The following is a 19,768-nucleotide window of genomic DNA, read 5'->3' as shown; positions in this document are numbered from 1 at the left end:
AGTGGGCTCGTACTTCAACATATTTTTTATGAGGGGAAGAATACAGTTCAATCCATAACACGTCCTCATCTCAAGAGCTGACACTCTTTGGTGTTCTCTTTTTTCTGGTTCCTACTGATGAAGAAGCTCTGCATAAGGTCAATAAGAAAATTCAACCCTCAAGTTGGAATCTTGAAAGATTCTGTAAACAAAATAATGAATAATGCAGGAGGCATCAAGGGAACATGGACAGACCACACAGAGTCACTGTACAAAGAGCATCGTCAACATCCCACCATTTCACGAAGTAGCATGTGAACAAGAACCAATGGTGCTGAAGCAAGAATTTCAAACTTCATAGAAAGCATTAGCCAAGCACAAAGCTCCAAGAATTGATGGAATATCCATTGAAATGTTTCAGCAAACTGTAAAAGCACTGGAAGCCCTCACTCATCAATGCTAGGGAATTTGGAAGAGAGTTACTCGGCCAACTGGTTGGAATAGATCAATATTTGTCCCCATTCCAAAGCAAGGTGATCCAACAAAATGCTCCAACTATAGAGCAATATCATTGATATTGCACACAAGTAAAATATTGCTAAAGATCATCCAACAATGGTTCTGGCACTATATTGACAGGGAACTACCAGGAGTTCAGGCTGGATTCATGAGTTCAGGTCCTCACAAGAGGATGTGGAACAAGGGATATTATTGGTGGTGTCAGATGGATCTTGGCTCAAAGCAGAGAATACCAGAAAGATGTTTACTTGTGATTCATTGACTATGCAAGGGCATTCAACTGTGTGACCCATAATAAACTGTGGATAACTTTACAGAGAATGGACTTCCAGAACACAATACAATGTTCAGAATTTGCACATGGATCAAGAGGTAGATCTGTTAACAGAATAAGGACAAACTGAATGGCTTAGAGTCAGGAAAAATGTTAGGGTTGAATCCTCTCACCATACTTTTTCAATCTGTATGCTGAGCAAATTATCAGACAAGCGAGATTACATGAAGAAGAATGTGTTATCAGGATTGAAAGGAAGGCTTATTAATAACCTGAAATATACAGATATGCAACAACCTTGCTTGCTGAAAGGGAGGAGGATTTGAAGCACTTGCTGATGAAGATCAAGGATTACAGCCTTCAGTATGGGTTACAAATCATTGTAAAGAAGACCCAAATCCTCACCACTGGACCAATAGGTAACACCATGATAAATGGAGAAAATATTTTAGTCGTCAGGACTGTGTCTTACTGGATGCACAATCAATGCTCATGGAAGCAGCAGTTGAGAGACCAAAAGAAGTATTGCTTTAGGTAAATCTGCTGCTCAAGCCTGATTTAGATTGAAGAGCAGGCTGTGACTTGGGTCAGGCACACCTTAGTCCTCAAGGTCACAGTCTTCTCCATTGCATCATATACATGGGAACATTGGACATTGAATAAGGAAGACCTTAGAAGAATAGAAGCATTTGAGTTGTGGTGCTGAGAAGGAATATAGAATGTTAAACGGATGGCTAAAAAGACAAAATGTTCTATGTTTGAAGAAGTAAGGTCAAGGTGCTTTACTTTGAGGCACTTACTTAGAGGCAAAAGATGGCAAGGCTTCAATTTGGACATATAGTCAGGAGAGGCCAGTCCCTAGAGGAGGACATGTTTGGTAAAGTGGAAGGGCAGTGAAAAAGAGGAAGTCTCCCCTAAGATGGACTGACACTGTAGCTACCACCATGGACTCAGTCATAGGAACAATTGTGAAGGCAGCACAGGACAGTGCAGAGTTTTGTTCTGCTGTGCATTGGGTCGCTTTGGGTCAGAGGTGACTTCACCTAAAAATAACTAATGAAGATCAAGGATAGCAACCTCAGTGTGGATTATAACTCAATGTAAAGCAAACCAAAATCCTTACCATGGGACCAAGAGATAACATCATGATAAATGGGGAAAAGATTTAATTTTTCAAGGATTTCATTTTTCTTGGCTCCACAATTAATGCTCATGGAAGCAGCAATCAAGAGATCCAATGAAGCATTACAATGGATATATTTGCTGCACAAAATCTCTTTAAAGTGTTGAAAATAAAGGATGTTACTTTGAGGACAAAAGTTCTCCTGGCCCAAGTCATAGTATTTTCAATCATCTCATATGCATGTGAAAGTTGGACATTGGTTAAGGAAGATGGAAGAATAAGTGATACATCCAAATTATGGAAAAAATTTTGAAAATACCATAGGCTGCTAGAAGAACAAACAGATCTATCTTGGGAAATGTACACTCAGAATGCTCTTTAGAGGCAAGGATGGCAAGACTTCATTTCATGTACTTTGGACATATTGTCAGGAGAGACAAGTCCCTGGAGGACAACATGTTTGGTAAAGTAGGGGGACAGTGAAAATGAGGAAGGCTCTCAACATGGATTGAGACAGCGACTGCAACAATGGGCTTAGAGATAAGAACAATTGTAAGCATTGTGCAGGACTGGGTTGGGTTTTGTTATATTGTCCATAGGGTCACAGTGTGTCAGAAGTGACTCAACTGCACCTAACAAGAACAACAACTGGCATCTACCTGTCGATGCCTTCCAAATGTATGGCTCTAGCTGTAGCCACTCTCCTGATGTCCAGGCCCACATTTCCACCAGTCTACTTGGTGTTTCTAGCTGAGTGTCCTCCAGGTATCCAACATGCTCAACATCATTCTCCCATCTTTCTTGGCAAATGTACTTTGTGTCCCTTAGTCCTTGAAGGCTACACAAGTTAGCTACCTCGTCCTGAAATTCAAATGATCATCAGGTCCTAGCCATAAATGCTTCTCCAATTCGCTTCCTCCTCTCTAGTTCATCCTCACCTGTAACCTTTGTTTGTACCTGCAGTAGCTCTTGCCTGGACCATGACCATGGCTGTCTGAGTGATTTTCTCACCCTTAGATGCATCTCCACTTTTGTGTGCCATTACCAGTTAGATTTCTGACATAGAGATTAGGCTGTATCATTCTCTGGTTTTAAAATGTCAATGACTCTTCATAACTCTGCAGATGCTCTTCTGAGACCCTCTGATGACCCCAGGCTGCCTGAATAACTCTGTGCCATAGAGTGCCAAGGGGAGCCCAGAAACAGTGACTGGTGGGTGAGTAGCTACAAGCCTCTGACTCTCTTACTTCCATGAAGACCATGCTTGAGGAGTCTCTTATCCTGTCTCCAGAGTGACCCTGAAGGATTGTATCTCATAGAACTTGATAGCACACTTTGACTTATTTTGTTTGTTTGCCTTATACCTTTTTCTCTCTCCCTTTCTAGCTTTTCCTGGTAACATCTAATAAATCACTTTCATAAGAATCATGCTCATAGTTGGCTTCTGGGGACCTTGATCTAAGGCAAGATTTTATAGGGTACAATTAAAACTTATTAACTTGGAATTCAAGGCATTTCAAAATAGGTTCTGAGCAATGATTCTGGTCTATTATTCCTGTGTCTCATCTGCCATGACAGTCACATGTAGAACTTTGAATTCCCACAACACTTTGTGTGCTTCCACACTCCCGTGGCTCTGATGAGGTGTTGTGCCTATGGGGAGTACCAGTCCAGCCCCTGCTTGGAGACCCAGCACAAATGCCATTTCTTCTGTAAAGCCTTTGGAAGTCTGTCCTCTGGCTCCACTGTCCATGTTCCCTTTGCCTTCATGTTTTGTGCACTTCCCTGATTCAGTATTCATTTGGATGAATGGCTCATAAGCCTGCTTCCCACATTCCAATGTGAACTCCCTAAAGGGTGACCACATTTCCATAATTTTTGTACTCTCACTGCCTGGCTGAGTATTTGACCCATAATAAGCGCTCAATAAATGTTGAATGAATGAATTTTATATAAGGAAGTAGAATTTAGCGCTTACTATTTGCTGGGCATTGTTGTAGGTCCTACACATTTTTTGAGGGAGGAGAGCAACAGAGGATTATCAGCGCATAGGCCTTCAGGGGTACCATGCAGGCTCTGCCCCAAGATCCCCGTACTCTGGGATCTCACCCCTTTCAACCTGAGCACCGAGAACTCTTAGTGCTGCACTCTGACCTCTGAAAGTGGGTCAAGGGAGTGAGAGAGGCATCCTGGGAGCAGTGGGGTGAAGGCTCTGGGCCTGGAAGAATGAAACCTGCCTGGGTGTGGGATTGGAGGTGGTCCTAAGGAGGGGTGCAGTAACTCTGGTCACCCAACAAGAGGAGCGTGATTCATCGGCTTTGCAGAGAGCAGACAGGCTTGGAAATAGAATAGTGAGGCTGATTGGGGGGCAGATGTACCACTAAAATCGTAGGCTTGGGTTGGGAGGCGGGGTGCCTGAACCAGTCATCACAGGAGCAGAGCAGCAGCAGTGGGCCCACCTTGAGTCACCCCCTCTACCCCATGACTGCGCAGGCCCAGAGTGAGTCTGCCCCAAAGTGTGTGGCCTGCGGAGCTGCGTGGTGGCGTACTTCGGTCCCAGGGACCCCACAGCACTAGTCGCTGCCTCTTCTGAGGGCTTAGTGTTCACGCAGCAGGGCTCCGACTGCTGCATCTGGGACTGGCAGCCCATGGGCCTCTGTCTCAAGCACTGCAGCAATGAGCCCAGCTTTACCCGCCCCTCAGAAGGCCCCACTTACTAAAACCACTGCTACTTAGAAGCAGAGGCATGCTTGTGTGGCCTGCGCCTGTGCGTCATGCCCTGTAAGGCAGTACTGGGCTGGCTCCCCAGCAGCCCCAGGTCACCAGACCCCACAGTGCACCAGACCCAGGGACCACTCAGGAGCCGCCTGAGACCACAGCTTGCACCACACAAAGGACACCTGATGTGCCAGAGCCGCTGTGCTCTATAGCAACCCATCACAGCAGGCTGTGGCTGTTGGGGGCATGGCCAACCTGCACTTTGATGTCAGTGGGAACCCCCTGCCCACCATCACCTGGGAGCAGCGGAGTGAGCAGCCTGAGAACCTGATCCTGCGCCCGGACCAGATGTAAGGCAATGTGGTGGTCACCAGCATCCGGCGGCTAGTCCTGTACAACGCGCAGCCCGAGGATGCTGGGCTCTACACTTGCACTGCCCTCAACGCAGCAGGCCTGCTGTGCGCAGACTTCCTGCGCTCAGTGGTGCAGCAGGGCTTGCCAGACAAGGACTCCCTGCGCAAGCTCCGGATCCCTTGCCTGCCCCATGCGCTCCCAGGCCTGCTGCGCAGCCCTGCATGGGTCCTGCCACCCTGCGGCTGCTGTGACTTTTTGACCCACAGCACAGCAGCTGCGTCACCTTTGGGGTCTGTGGCTGCGACCAGGGTCAGATCTGCACAATTATTAACTCTTCCAATTCACCAAATGCAAGCATGAGGCAGGTACTATTGTTATTTGACAGAGGAGGAGGTCAGGGCATGGAGAGGTCAAATGACCAGGCCAAGGTTACAGAGTGAGTTAATAGAAGAGTTAGATTTAGAAGAGTAATCTGATGTCGGAGATCTTCACTCACCACTGTTCTATTCTGGACTAATAATACACTTCGAATAGCAACTGTTGCAAAGTAGGTTCACAGCCTCTTAGGTACTTCTAGGTAGGGGAGAAAACTGAGACAAAGACGGGGAATGGCCGAGTTTCACATGCGTGTAAACAGCCAAGGTGGCAATTGAACCCTTTTTGCTGACTCCTAATCTAATCCCTTCTCTACAAACCAGAAGAGATGGGCCTCGAGAGCATCTCATGATAAATCCTCTTGTTTGAGAGTCAATGCCACTAGGTTGGGAACGAACCAGTAAAAAAAGGGCAGATAGTTGTTGCCAGGGAAACCTGGTTCCTCGGTAGAATATTCTCTGTGGCTGGGTATGGGCTAAGAGTGGTCGTGTACATTTTCATTCTCTGTGAGTGTAACTTCCATGACTGATGATCATAGGTAGAATTGCTTCAACTTTAGATTTGTGAACCTGATGCCCATAAACCACATTTTCCTATAGAATACATGTCTGAGGAGCAGGCATGTTTTAATCTCATGAGTCATTGCCTTACATTCCTCTAAAACCTGAGCCAGCCTCCAATGAGTGAAGAGCTTGCTGTGGCAAGGGAAAAACCCACCCAGTGCTTCACAGCCTCCCATTTTGGGTTCCTCATCAGAGACCTGCATTTATTTACTCTTTAGGGGGAGGATGTTCTAATGGGTATTTAAGGGTCCTTGCTGCCTCAGAGTGGCAAGAAGAGACGCGATGTTCACATGCAGTTTGGGTCTCTCAGTCATGATTCCCTATAACTGCTGACAGCTCAGTAGTTCAGCAATGGCTCTAGTTACAAAGGATGGTGGTGGTGGTGGTGGCTGTGTGTGTGTGTGTGTGTGTGTGTGTGTGTGTGTGTTCTGTTAAATTCAAATCAGTTCTGCAGATCAAGTCTTTGTAATACTGGATTACTTTGGGGTTTGCCAAGTGCCAGGAAAGAAAGTATGCTCCCTGGAAAGTTCCAGAGACTTGAACTAGCCTGTTGGCTAATCCAGGTCACAAATAACAAGCAAACCTATTGCCAGGAAGTGGTGCTATTTTATAGGGGGTGGTGATAGAACATTAGAGGTTGGCCCAGGTATATCTGAGATATTGAATTTACAGTGGACTATCAAAAGAATGAACAATCCATCTTCGAATAAATACAACCAGAACCCTACTAGGAAATGAAGATGGCAAGACTGTGGCTTGCATACTATGGACAGGTCATCACAAAGAGCCTGTGGCTAGAAAACGACACTATGCTTGCAAAATTAGGTAAACAAACCAGGGGAGCTCATCCATGAAACCAATGGACGCAGTAGCCCCCACCAAGGACTCGAGCACACCAGTGCTCTGAAGATGGTACAGGCATGGTCAATGTTTGGTTCTTTTGTACATACGGTCACCATGAGATGGAACCTACTTCAGGGCCATTAACCACCTAACTCCAAAACCAACATCACTGCCAGGAAGTCCATTCTGACTCATAGCCACCCTTTAGGGCAGAGTAGGCCTACTCCCTGGGATTTCTGCGACTGTGAATTTTTTCAGGAGCAGCCAGGCACATTGTTCTCCAGCAGATGAGCTGATGAGTGTGAACCGCTGGCCTTACAGTTGGCAGCCCAATGCTTACCCCACTGTCTCACCAGGACTGTGTGCAATAGCAGCAGCAGCTGCAGGTGCACACCCTGGCCACTGCTGATTTGAAGGGGACAGATGATGGGTCTGGAACTAGGTATGATCTAAATAGAGCTAGGACAGACACATGTAGTCTGGGGCTCACAGTGCTTCGAAGATTGGGCTAGATGCTAGGGGATGTGATACCACAAGGCAGAGGAGGCTCAGGGCAGGGTAGAGGCCAGGCATGGATGGACATGGTGGACAGTTCAAACAGCTGGCCTTAAAAGGCACAAGAAGTGGACAACTGGGGCCCTGGGGGCAGCTTTATCTAAACGGGAGGAAGGCAAGCACTGTGTCAAGTAGAGAACCCATTGGAATATGCTCTCCCTAGGAGAACTTTTGTTTTCATTTTGAAAGAACCTTTGTACTTGTATCACCCGGATAAGTCCACAGAGCCCCACTTCTACAGTGATCTCATGCTTCACTTGGCTTCCAGGGTTTTCTTCATTTCTCTGGTCACTCCTTTTGAGTCTTCTTTGCTGGATCTCTCTGGCCTCCTTGACCTCTTATTCTTGTGCTACCCAAGGACTCACTCTGAATTTCTTCTTTTCTCTGCCTACACCCTTCCACATAGATGTTGTTATCCCATTTTGTGACTTGAAATAATCTCTTACACCGAGGATTGCCAGATTCATAACTACCACACAGACTCAGCCCATTGCTATTGAGTAGTTCTACTTGGACCTTGACAGCCTCTCAAACTTAGCCATGTTCTCCGTCACCCCCTTACTCAAGATTGTTCCTCCCCTAGACTTCTGTAGCTCAGTGTTAGCAGCTCCTTACCTCCAGTTGCTCAGGTCAAGTGCTGTAGATGCATCCATAACTTGCCTCTTTCTTTCCATCCATTATTATGGTAGATTCAGAATCCTGTTCTTTCCCACCCTTTCCACTCCTACCGCCCTTGCCCTACCACCATCTGTTCATGCCTGCACTGCTTTCCTAACCTCCCAATTCACTGACTGCTTTCCATCTTTGTTCCCTTAAAGCCTGCTGTTAACACAGAAGCTAATGCCCTTTTAAAATGCACGGTGGGCCATGTCATGCCCACGCACTACCTTCTAACGGCTCATCTACCCCCAAGGAAGACAAATTCTTCACAATGCCCTGTAGAGCTCTGTATATTCTGTATACATCTCCCTCAGTATCCCTTCAGCCCACGGGTCTTCTAGTCCTTCCTTCCTCCCTCCTTCCCTCCCTCCCCATTGCTCTCTGTGATATGGCCAAGCTGGTGGCATTGCCACTCCTGCCACAGACCAGGCACCTATCCATCTGAGGACCTTTGCCCACAGGATCTCATTGTTTGGAACCCTCTCCTCCAGAGATCTGTGTCACTTTCCCTCTCATCTCCTTCAGGTTTTGATCTCAAAGTCACCTTTGTGACACCTCTCCTGGCTGACCATCCCATTCAAAACAGAAACCCTATCATTCTCCCCAAACACCCCCTCTCAACTCCCACCCCAGCTCCTTTGTCTGGTTTCTTTTAATAGTACTTTTCTAATTTGTTATCCATTTTACTTTCCCCCTGAAATGTAAGCTCTGTGAGGGCAGGCATTTGGATTGTTTGATTCACTATGTATTCCTTATTACCTATTTACATTACCGGGTAAAAAATAAGGCACTCAATAAAAATGTTTTACCAAATAATTTTGTTACTTGGACGTTATTTTTATGAGGCTATTTCCTTCTTCCCTCCCCCACTTTTCTTCTGCCCTTCCCTCTTTCCCTCTTTTCTCTCCCTTTCATTCTTAACTGAATAATGCGTAATATACGTTCCATTTTGGTAGTGCTTTTCAATTTTTAACATCATGTTCCACATATTATCTGATTTTATCTTCATAACAACTCTTTCTTTCATCCTACTAAGATTGAGAGGTCAATTTTGGGCAAATCAAGCTGAGACTCTAGACATCCGCCTTACTCTCTGCTCGGGTGTAGCACTGCAACTCAGCAGCTGTGGGAGACAGTTTCCAGTACACTGAAGGCTTTCCACCTCAAGTGCCTGAGGTTCTCTGCTTCTCTGCCATGGGCATGCTCTGTCAAGCACAAGTGCCACCCGGAAGTGCAGAGGCATGAACGCCCCAAGGGAAATGGTCAGCCCCAGCTCCTCACTCCTCCTGTGGCCTGAGGCTAAGACAAGTTCCTTGGTTGCTGGGAATCCCCCTAGGGGATTGAATCCTAGTGGCACCCTCTTATTGGTTTCCCTCCTTCCTGGTCTCACCATGCTGCTCTTGCACTATTTTCCAGGGCCACCTCTCAATCAAACCACCTGTGCTCAAGTTTTTCCTCATATTGGCTTTGGGAGATGCCTATACTGCTACAGAATGGGGACTTGGTTTCTTCAATGATACTAAAATAGCCCTCTGTGGTCCTGCCTGCCAAGTTCTTTACATGAAAATATAGAATTCCTGGTTAATTTGAATTTCAGGTAAACAATAGGTAGGCTTTTAGCATATGTCATATTTAGTATAACTATGGAGGATGTGTGTACTAAGAAAATTTCATTGTTTATTTTGGATTCAGTTTTAACTGGGCAGCCTGTGTTTTACCTGGCAGCCTTACACCTGAACCCTAATTTCAAACAAGTCTGAATTAATTGGGAACCTGGGAATAGTGACAGATGCCTGGGAGACTGGTAACTCTGGGCTAGATAGGCAGATCTGTGAACTTTGAAGCTGTAACATACTTCATCTGGGAAGTGTTTGCATCCCATGGTCTCCTTGGGCAACATGTCCAGATAACTATGTAAGGATGAACCATCAAAACCACACTTACTGCCTTAGAGTCGACTCTGATTCATAGTGACCCTGCAGGACAGAGTAGGAAACCCCACAGGGGTTTCCAAGGCTGTGGATCTTTATGGGAAAAGACAGCTTCAACTTTTTCTTGGGGAGTGGGCTGGTGGGTTTCTAGCACCAAACTTGAAGTTAGCATCCAGATGCTTAAACCCCTGCACCACTAGGGATTCTGTTTGACTTTTAAAGCCATCCACTGCTACTGAATCTATTCTGCTATATAGTGATCAAGTGGACAGAGCAGAACTGATCCCTAGGGTTCCCTAGGCTGTAAATCTTTACAGGAGTGGAAAGTCTCATCTTGATCCTGATGGTTTCAAACTGCGGACCATGCAGTTAGCAGCCTAAAGCACAGCACACTATGCCCCCAGTGCTCCTCAGTGTGAAGTCTCAACTAAAAAATCACTGCTCTCGATTCAGTTCCGATGTTAGTGTCCATATGGGACACAGGAGAGCTGCCCCTGTGGGTTTCTGAGATTGCAGATCTTTATGGAAATAGAAAGCCTCCTCTTTCTTCTGAGAAGCAGCTGGTTGTTTCGAACTGTTGACCTTACAGTTAGCAGCCCGGCATGTTATCCACTTACACAGGGCTGCTGTGTGAGGACTCAAAACCAAACCAAACTCACTATCATCAAGTCCATGTCAACTCCTAGTAACCCTAGTAACCCTCTTGGATAGAGTAGAACTGCTCCTGTGGAGTGCTGAGGTTGTAACTCCATGAGTGTAGACATCCTCCTCCCAGGTGAGGACTGGTGGAGGAGAAATATTACCTAAGGAGGCTAATGGAAGGGTGACTAGAGTCTGTCCCCTGAGGAGCAAGCCCTACTGGCCATCAAGGCAATGCTCATAAAATTCTTTCCTAGGTGGCAGCAGCAGCAGGAATCCGGTTGGTGGAAACCATCTATCTAGTCTAGTGGCTGCATAGTGTCACAGAACTAACAGCTGAACGTGGAAAGCTTGAGTCACATTCCTTTCCCTTGACTTCCATCCACATGGTAAAAGTGAATCATGCTGCAGGAGTGAGCAAAGACCTATGGGTGAGGTGAGATGTAGCTGCCTGGCCACTGGTCATGTCTCCAGGCAGACAACGGTGGCCCTGTTGGTTCAAGCCTAGCAGTTGCCTGAATGTTATCCAGACGGCAGGGTGGATCCAGGCTGCATGTAGACTTGCTGCCTAACCCAGACAGAAGTGCATCTCCAAAACATTAACTGCCATCGAGTTGAGGGTGACCCATAGTAACACTATTGGACTGGGTAGAACTGCCACTGTGCATGTTTTGGTGACTGGAACACTTTTCTGGGAGTAGCAGCCCTCTTCTTTCTCCTGAGAGAGGGGCTAATGGTTATGAACTTTTGACCATTTGATTAGCAGCCCCATGTTACACCCATTCCACCACTGAGCCTCCTGAGAGTGCTACAAGTAGGGAAAAATGAAAGTAGCAATCTAGCTGACACCCACTCATGGCAGCCCCATGTCCGTCATAGAACTCTGCTCCATAGGTTTCCCAGGGCTGAGAGTTTGGAAGTAGAACACCAGGCCTTTCTTCTAAGGCACCCCTGGGTGGATTCAAATAGCCAGCCTTTTGCTTAGCAGCCAAGCCCCTTAACCTTAAATAAACTATAGGTGTGATTAGTTATTTAATTGACTAACCACAAAGTGGATGAGGTGGGGAGAACTATCAACCCCATTTTTCAGACAAGGAAATTGAGGCACACTAAGACACCCCTTGAGGTGGAAGAGCCATCATGTAGACCCAGGAATGTGCCATCTAGGCAGTGAGCCCTCCTACTCAGTCACAATCACTGACTCCTCAGAACTTTTTCTGGAATCAGGAGACGGTGTATGTAAAGACCCCACAAAGGATCAGTGCCCAGGCTGGAGTCTGACAGGATCTATGTATTAAAGATACTTGCTTGTGTTTGCATCACTTTTATCCCTATCTTTCTTTTCCTCCACCCAAAACTCTGTCTCAGGGGGGTTGGCAACTACAGTGACCAGACTGTTTTGTCTGACTTCTCCAGTAGGACACATGGACCATCTGAATAGACCCTTAGATCCGGATGGCCCTCTCACTCCCATAGACACAACTGCAGCCAGCCCCAGACTCCAAACCTGCAGACTAAGAGTTTTTCACAAGTCTAGAAAGAGCTGTCAATCCTTTGAAAAACTAGCTTGCAGAATAGGAGACATAGAGTCAAAAGCTCCAGGTGAGAGTAAATCAGACAACCGAGACAAGGAGTAAACACTAGAGCTTCTCAAAGTGGTTCACCCTGGTTTAGTCGTGGCCAGGATTAAGTCACATTGGCCCGAATCAATGTCTCTACCCAAATCCCTAGGTTTCTGAAGTTCCCAGTACCCTGTGTCCTGGAGTCCCTGTCTTTTACCCAGCAACCCTGTTGATTCTACTTTACAGCCACCTTTTCCTTTGTTCAGTTTTTAAAAATTTCTTTGTTATTAAATTATGTGGTCTATGGAAATTAAAATTTTAAGCCATTAGAAACTTATTTCACTTAAAAAAATAATGCCAGTTTGCAAGTCAATGTCTGGATAGGCTGAGTAGAAAATAATAGAGCCGGCTCAAAGATGGCAGCCAAGCTCTTGCTGCATTGAATGTGTGTTGCTCTCCACAGTGTTGGAAGCAAATTGGTGTCATGAAACAGGTTCCTGAAAGGTTCCCAAATCTCTATTCCAAGGATTTAAACCATATTTGCCCCCATTCCATTTAGCCTTCGAGATCGTTAAAGCTTTTAAAAACAGGTCTACTTCACTTCTTTTCATCAGCCCACAACTGAATTGGCTCATATCAGTTCAAAGACCCAGAAAACACAATCTCTGATTTGTGGTGTCTTCAAGTTATGATTAACTGCATTTTGACGATCTGCTTTTCTTTTTTATAGAGTTTACCATAAGTAGCATGCACTACATATAATGCTATAGCACATATCACTGATGTCGTTCTAGCTGTACGTTTATATCCAATGTTTTCAACCCCCATGGACTAATAAAGGTCAGATGTGTAAAGATGAAAATAAAAAGCAAGAATAATGAGGTATTTGATTTTTGTCAGGACTGACTCATGACAGAATCATCAGAATGGGGTCGGTCATAACTCGGGGACTGAGTACCTGTCTTCCAAACCAGTTGCTGTGTGGTTGATTCCAAGTCACAGAACTACCATGTGTGCAGAGCCAAACTGAACCGTGTTAGGTAGGGGCTTCAATGCTGTGTGAGCATTCAGAAGCAGGCCACCAGGTCTGTGTTCTAAGGCACCACCATATGAGTTCAGAAGTACATTTTAGTTAGGAATTGGACTCTTAATTGTCTGTGCCACTCAGGGATGCCATGGGGGGAAATAGCTTTTCTGTACTTAGTGTCCTTCCCAAACTGACAAGGGTGCTAACTTGTGTCCTGGCTTTTCTTATAATAGTTGTGTTAGTCTGAGTACATTAGAAAAATGAATCCACAGAAACTCATATGTATAAAAGAGAGTTTTAGGTAAAGGGTAAGGGCACATCAAGAAAACATCCCAACCCAGTGCTGCCCAAACCCACAAGTCCAACATTAGCCCATATGTCCCACACCAATACACAAAGTCCTCCTCCATCTTACCAAACACACGCAGTGATGCCGGCTGCAGGAGGAAAGCCGAATCAGGGAGCGCATAAGCATATCAGCACTAGCAGGGGTCTCCATTCGGCTTCCCCAGCACCCAGTACAGCATTGGGTAGGTCCATGTGGCTTCTCCTCAGGGAGGTCTTGCAGGAAGTCAGCCTTGCCACCTGAAGCAGAGAACTGGCTAAGGCAGCTGCAACCGAATCTGACCATCAGAAAGCAAGAGACCCAAGAACAAGAAAGGCGAGGCTCACCAAGCCATTGATCTCTCCATTAACCCCACCTGTGTTTGTTGGCCAGGTTAAAGCTGAATCAGTGTTAACCTGAATTCAGGTTAAAGCCGAATCAGTGAGCGCATGAGCATATCAGCACTGGCAGGGGTCTCCAGTCGGCTTCTCCAGCACCCAGGGCTGCATCAGGGTAGGTCCATGTGGCTTCTCCTCAGGGATGTCTCACAGAAAGTGAGCCTTACCAGTTGAGGTAAAGAACTACTAAGGCTTTACTGCCAAGGCTCACTGGTCTGACCATCAGAGAACATGAGACCAGAGAACGAGAAAGGCAAGGCTTACTGAGGCAGTTATCTCCCTGCCCTTAAATTAATACCACATGTGTTTATTGGCCAGGATCATTAATAAACCTTAACTATAACAGCAGGTAAAGTAGGACCCACCTCACAATGCCTCACAACGCCACTTTTGCGTGCCAGTGGAATGCTTTTGTTCGGCTACAAAGCACCCAGGCGCAGCCTTTTATGTCCTGAATCATTTCCAAGTGGCCCAGGGTCTCCTTCGACTTGAGTGCTATTATCCCCCTGTCTGTTAGACCGTGCAGCTCTATCTTCAGGCTTGCTCCTTGGTTGTTTATGGATTTCTCAATCTGCCTGCTCAGGTTGAAAAAGGCTTGCTTGCCCATAAAATTCCCACAGTTCTAAATCATCTCTCTCTCTCTCTCTCTCTCTCTCTCTCTCTCTCTCTCTCTCTCTCTCTCTCTCTCTCTTTCTCTCTCTCTTTCTCTCTCTCTCTCTTTCTCTCTCTGCTCCTGCTCTCCTCCCTTTTTCCATCCCGCCCACCCCCTTACTCTCAACTCAGTCCTTAGGACTCTAAGAGCCTACAATGAAAACCATTTTTAAATCTCATTTTGTTCTTCCCCTTATAGCACCTGAATCACCTTGGATTATTTGGAGGGTCTAAGGGAGACCTGGTGGCATAGGGGTTATGAGGTGAGCTATTAACTGGCAAGATCAGCAGTTCGAAATCACCAACCACTCTTAGGGAGAAAGACTGGGCTTCCTACTCTCATGAAGAGTTACCGGCTCAGAAACCCACAGGGGCAGTTCTGCCCTGCCCTATAGGGTTGTTGTGCATCGGTATCGACTCGCTGGCAGAGGGTTGGGTGAGTTTTTATGCAGCCAATTAAAGGAGCCCTGACATTGCGATGATTTGAGCCCACTCAGGAGGAAGATTTGCTCCGATAGAGATAACAGCCTAACCCCACTCTCCACAATGAGAAAGTCCTCTCTGTCACATGTGGGTAGCATGCATAGAAAATCAACTGGAGGGCACCTAAACACAACATGCCTTGACATGTTCCCTCAGGACCTGCCCTGCTTCAGGGGCTCTGCCAGGGAAAAATCTCCGGAAGCAATTTTTAAAGCTCTACCCAGAGCCTAGTTCTGGACTGTCTGAGGTCAGCAGGCTCTTGGGAACATGGTCAGTGCTGGGGTTGGGGGTTGGAGTCCATTTAGAAATCAGCCCCTGAGTGTTGGCTGAGTTCAGCACCATGCCAAGGATGGTGGTCGGGGCGAGGAGTATAGCGCATTGGTTTTAGTCAGGCTCAGGGAAAATTACTCGCGATAAATCAGAGCTCCTGAGAGGCTGGGTCAAAAGTCGGGGTGGGCCAGACTCCAGAGCGGGTGGACTGGGTTCCCATCCTGGCTTTGCCAGTCATTCACTGTATATCCTTGGCAAGGAATCTCACCTCTCTGGGTTCCACTTTCCTCAGCCATGAAACAAATCAACCAACGAATCTAACAAACAAACAACCTCACTGCTGTCGAATCCCTATCGACTCACAGTGACCCTATAGGACAGGGTAGCACTTCCCCTGTGGGTTTTAGAGACTGGAACTCTTTATGGGACTAAAAAGTCTCACCTTTGTCCCATAGAGTGTCTGGTAGTTTTAAACTGCTGACCTTGTGGTTAGCAGCCCAACATGTGACCCATCATGCCACCAGGACTCCTTTGGGTGCTACTTATAAAGCGTCCTAAGATTTTGATATGAAGGAGCCTTGTGGCACAGTAGTGAAGTAATTGACTACTAACCAAAAGGTTGGTGGTTCAAATCTACCAGCTTCTCTACAGGAGGCAGGTGCAGCAGGCTGCTTCTGTAAAGATGGATGTCTTTGGAAGCCCTATGGGGCAGTTCTAGCCTGTCCTATAGGATCACTCTGAGTAAGGCTTGACTCATTGACAATGTGCTAGCACAGTGGTTCTCAATCTTCCTAATGCCACGACCCTTTCATACAGTTCCTCATGTGGTGACCCCCAGCCATAAAATTATCGTTGTTGCTACTTCATAAATGTAATTTTGCTATTGTTATGAATTGGGTGACCCCTGTGAAAGGGTCGTTGGACCCCCAAAGGGGTTGTGAGCCACAGGTTGATAACTGGTAGGTGAGCATGGTCACTCTGCCTCATAATATTAACTATTACCACCTCAAACCACAACCACTATTCTACTCTGTGATGTTAAATAGAAATGATGGAGATAAAATTGGGGATAAGGTGGACGGGGGTAATCAGAGAATGCTTCCTGGAGATAGGGGTTTTAGGAGGAGGACTGAGGAGGCATCAGCCATTGAAGGGTAGGTAGGAAGATATAAATTGTTGTACCAGAGGCCGGACTGGGTGAGATAGAATTTTCCAAGATGGTGGCCAGCCATCTCTCTCAATCAATAGACCCTTTGCCACCTAATCTAGACACTCCTCCCACCATAAGGCGGGATCTGGGTCTTTTCTATTTGTAGATGAGTTAGCTGGTGTCAGCTTCAAACAATAGAATACAATGTAATTAAGTGATGCTGATGACCAGGCCATGCAGTTGCTGCGTTATTCACTTGGACTTGAGCCTTCAGCTGCCTTGTAAGACATCCAATGATCCTGTGTTCACTATGCTGCTGCTGCGAAGAAGCTTGAGCTACATAGAGAGACCACCTATAGATACGCAGCTGAGAGTCCTCCTAGCCTAGGCGGGCAGAGGGGAGGCAGATATGTGAATGAAGGAACCCTCATGATGCAACCATCAAGTCACTATCACATACGATAATCTGTTCTTCCCACAGTTCTTCAACAAATCCACCCAGATATCAAGCCACATCAGTCTCTGTGTTTTCCCAGCTGAGACTCTACACTGGACCCTGTCTGAATTGCTGACCCACAGAATCTGTCAGCATGAGAAAATAACTGGTGTTTTAAGTCACTGCGTTGGGGGACTTTGTTACTCGGCAGTAGTACCCGGCGCCTCAGGTAAAAGTGCAGAGCTGCAGGAAGAAGCAGTGCAAGACAAGTCACTGTTGAGTGCAAAAGCTGGGGGACACAAGATAGAGGGCTCTGAGGTCTGTGGCCTACTCTTACCCATCTTAGAGTTGATAACACGATGGTAGAAAACCAAATCAAACCAAACCATAACAAACAAACTCACTGCCATCTAATTGATTCCAACTCATAGTGAGCCTGTAGAGCACAGTAAAACTGCCTCCGTGGGTTTCTGGAGCTGTGAATCTTTAGCGGAGCAAAAAGCCTCATCTTTCTCCTGTCGAGAGGCTGGTGGGTTTGAACTACTTGCCTGGTGGTAGCAGTATCCCATTATATCACTAAAGCTAATTAATAGTGATGAAACATTTATAGCTCCTCAGAGACTGGCAAAGGGAAATGGGGTGATAATGGAGGGATATGCAGAAGTTCTTCTGCAAAAGAGAAGTAGAGACAAGTTTTCCCTCTCTACCTCCTTAGCACAAAGGAAGTGGAAGGGCAGACTAAGACACAGTTCCTTACCAATGGATGAGAGCCAAGATAAAGGAGAGAATGAAATGGCTGGGGGAAGAATGTTCACATTATGCTCACAATTACCTAATAGACTCAAGTTTGGGGTCTGAGACAAGAGCACAGCATGAAATCTGGGGCACTGGGACGTGGTTGATAAAAGTGCCAGAATGTGCATCCCTGAAAGGAGGAGGGCCACAACAGATGACCAGCCAATAGCAGAAGACCCCACAAGAAAGCCAGCCTTTGTTCAGCCATTTGCAGTATATAACATCTGGCTCTACATTTTGCCAGACCTTTTATATTGACTAAGGGCCCTTGTGGCATAGTGGTTACAATTTGCGGTGACATCCCAAAGGCCAGTAGTTTGATACTACCATCAGGTCTGTGGGAGAAAGATGTTGCTTTCTGCTTCCATAGAGTTAGTCTTGGATACTCGCAGGGACAGAGCTACCCTGTACCATAGGATCCTGTTCTACATGGTCCCTCAATATGAGCTAGTATTGACTTGATGGCCGTGAGTTTAAGGGCCATTTGGGCTTCCTTTTCCAAGGAACCTCATTCAGTGAACTGACTCTTTCTGATCAATCCTTTCCTCTGACTCTGGTCTGAATGTAGAACCTCACCTGGGGAGGTCTGAAGCTTGGAGCTGCCTCCCCATGAAAGAAAGTAAACCATGATAGTTCATAAAGGTACTTGTGCAAATTGTAAAACACCAACCGTGGTTTAATTCAATTTTTAATTGGATAGAAAGTACTCTAATTATGTTGATGAAAAATAAACCAAACATATACACGTGGATACAGACACACACAAACACGCACACACACGAGATGGATGTTTGGGGGCTTCTACCCAGCTCTGTCAGAGAGTTAGATTTGTCCCAGGTCTGGGCATAGGAGTCAGTTTTCTTGCATTTCATTGTCTGGCTCTGTTACTGACCTTGAGCCACGTGACCTAGAGCAGATTGCTTAACATCTCTGAGCCATTTTGGCAACACCGTGTATCAGGGCTGAGAAGGGGGCGCTGGGTGATCCCTGACACATGATGGGGGAGGGACTCAGCCAAAATAAAGCATACAAGGGTAATGACCATGACATTCTCTCCAGTCTGGGCCTCAGAGCAGCTCTGGTTCTAGAAAATCCCACAGAAATAATTTTACCAACATGGGCCTTCAGCCCTCACCCAAAACTTAACTCGTTTCTAATCCACACAATGTTTACAGCTTTGGGTTCTCATCCCTCTACTTTTTCCAAGAGACCTAGGAGAATGGAGTGTTTGAGCAATATCCAGGTCACATGACCATCTTTCTCAGTTCTTTTTTTTTCATGTATTAAGTTTATTTACAAACATAGCCAGTATGCTATTAAGTTCAACAGAGCTTGATCAATTTTTAGAGGTTGGACTTCATACAATGCTCTTCTCATCTGTTTCACATATCATTTAAGCATCCTTATTTCTTAAACAGTTGGTGTCTTACTATAAAGAAAGGTGCAGCAAATCCAGACCCAAAGTACATGGTCATCATAACCAGTAACGGCCACTTGTTTTCCACCGAAAATGGCAAATTCTTCCCAGGGCCCTCCTCATAGTGGCTCCTCTGGACCACAGAGGTGGTGAACCTCCGCACGCTCTGCCCCAACATGGTGCTGTTGGAGGCTCCAGGAAACTCCTCTCAGAGAGGGACCACAGGAGAAATAGCAGTAGCAGTTCCTGCTCGCGACCTTGTTCCCCGGTGCGCAGGGTCCAAAAGGGCTTTCTCGGTTCTTAACCTGCCTTTTCCTCTCCCAAGCACAACTTTAATGTTTCCATGAGCGTCCGTGGCTATGATAAAGAATATGTGTTTATGGGAAGTAATCAGGGCCTGGGTCTTCCATATACCAGCTGCCAAAGACTCTTTACAGATAGGTACTGTTAGGCCCTTATGTTTTACTTACCTATTGCTGCTTAGTGACTTTCAATCCCACTCAGTGTATTATTTGCTCACAATTCTGTAATTTGAGGAAGGCTTGGCCAAGGCAGCTCATCTCTACTCCACATGGCATTGGCCAAAGCTGCTCAAGCAGTGAGACGGGCAAGATGGGTTTGCTTTGGTTCCTAGGTCTAGGGCCTGGGTTCTTGCTGTTGCATTGGCTCCCCAATTTTCCTCCATGTGATCGTATCATGTGCTTACCTTTAGCTTCCTCAC

General features: G+C 46.2%; 1 pseudogene; it reads right to left on the bottom strand.

Moving 5' to 3' along the window:
• Positions 1-19,033: 19,033 nt before the first annotated feature.
• LOC142441414 (cytochrome c oxidase subunit 7C, mitochondrial pseudogene) lies at positions 19,034-19,225 on the bottom strand (annotated as a pseudogene).
• Between the last annotated feature and the right edge of the window lie 543 nt (positions 19,226-19,768).

This window comes from Tenrec ecaudatus, chromosome 2, assembly GCF_050624435.1.
Source record: "Tenrec ecaudatus isolate mTenEca1 chromosome 2, mTenEca1.hap1, whole genome shotgun sequence".
Taxonomy (NCBI): Eukaryota; Metazoa; Chordata; class Mammalia; order Afrosoricida; family Tenrecidae; genus Tenrec; species Tenrec ecaudatus.
This window is presented reverse-complemented; position numbering and strand designations above follow the sequence as displayed.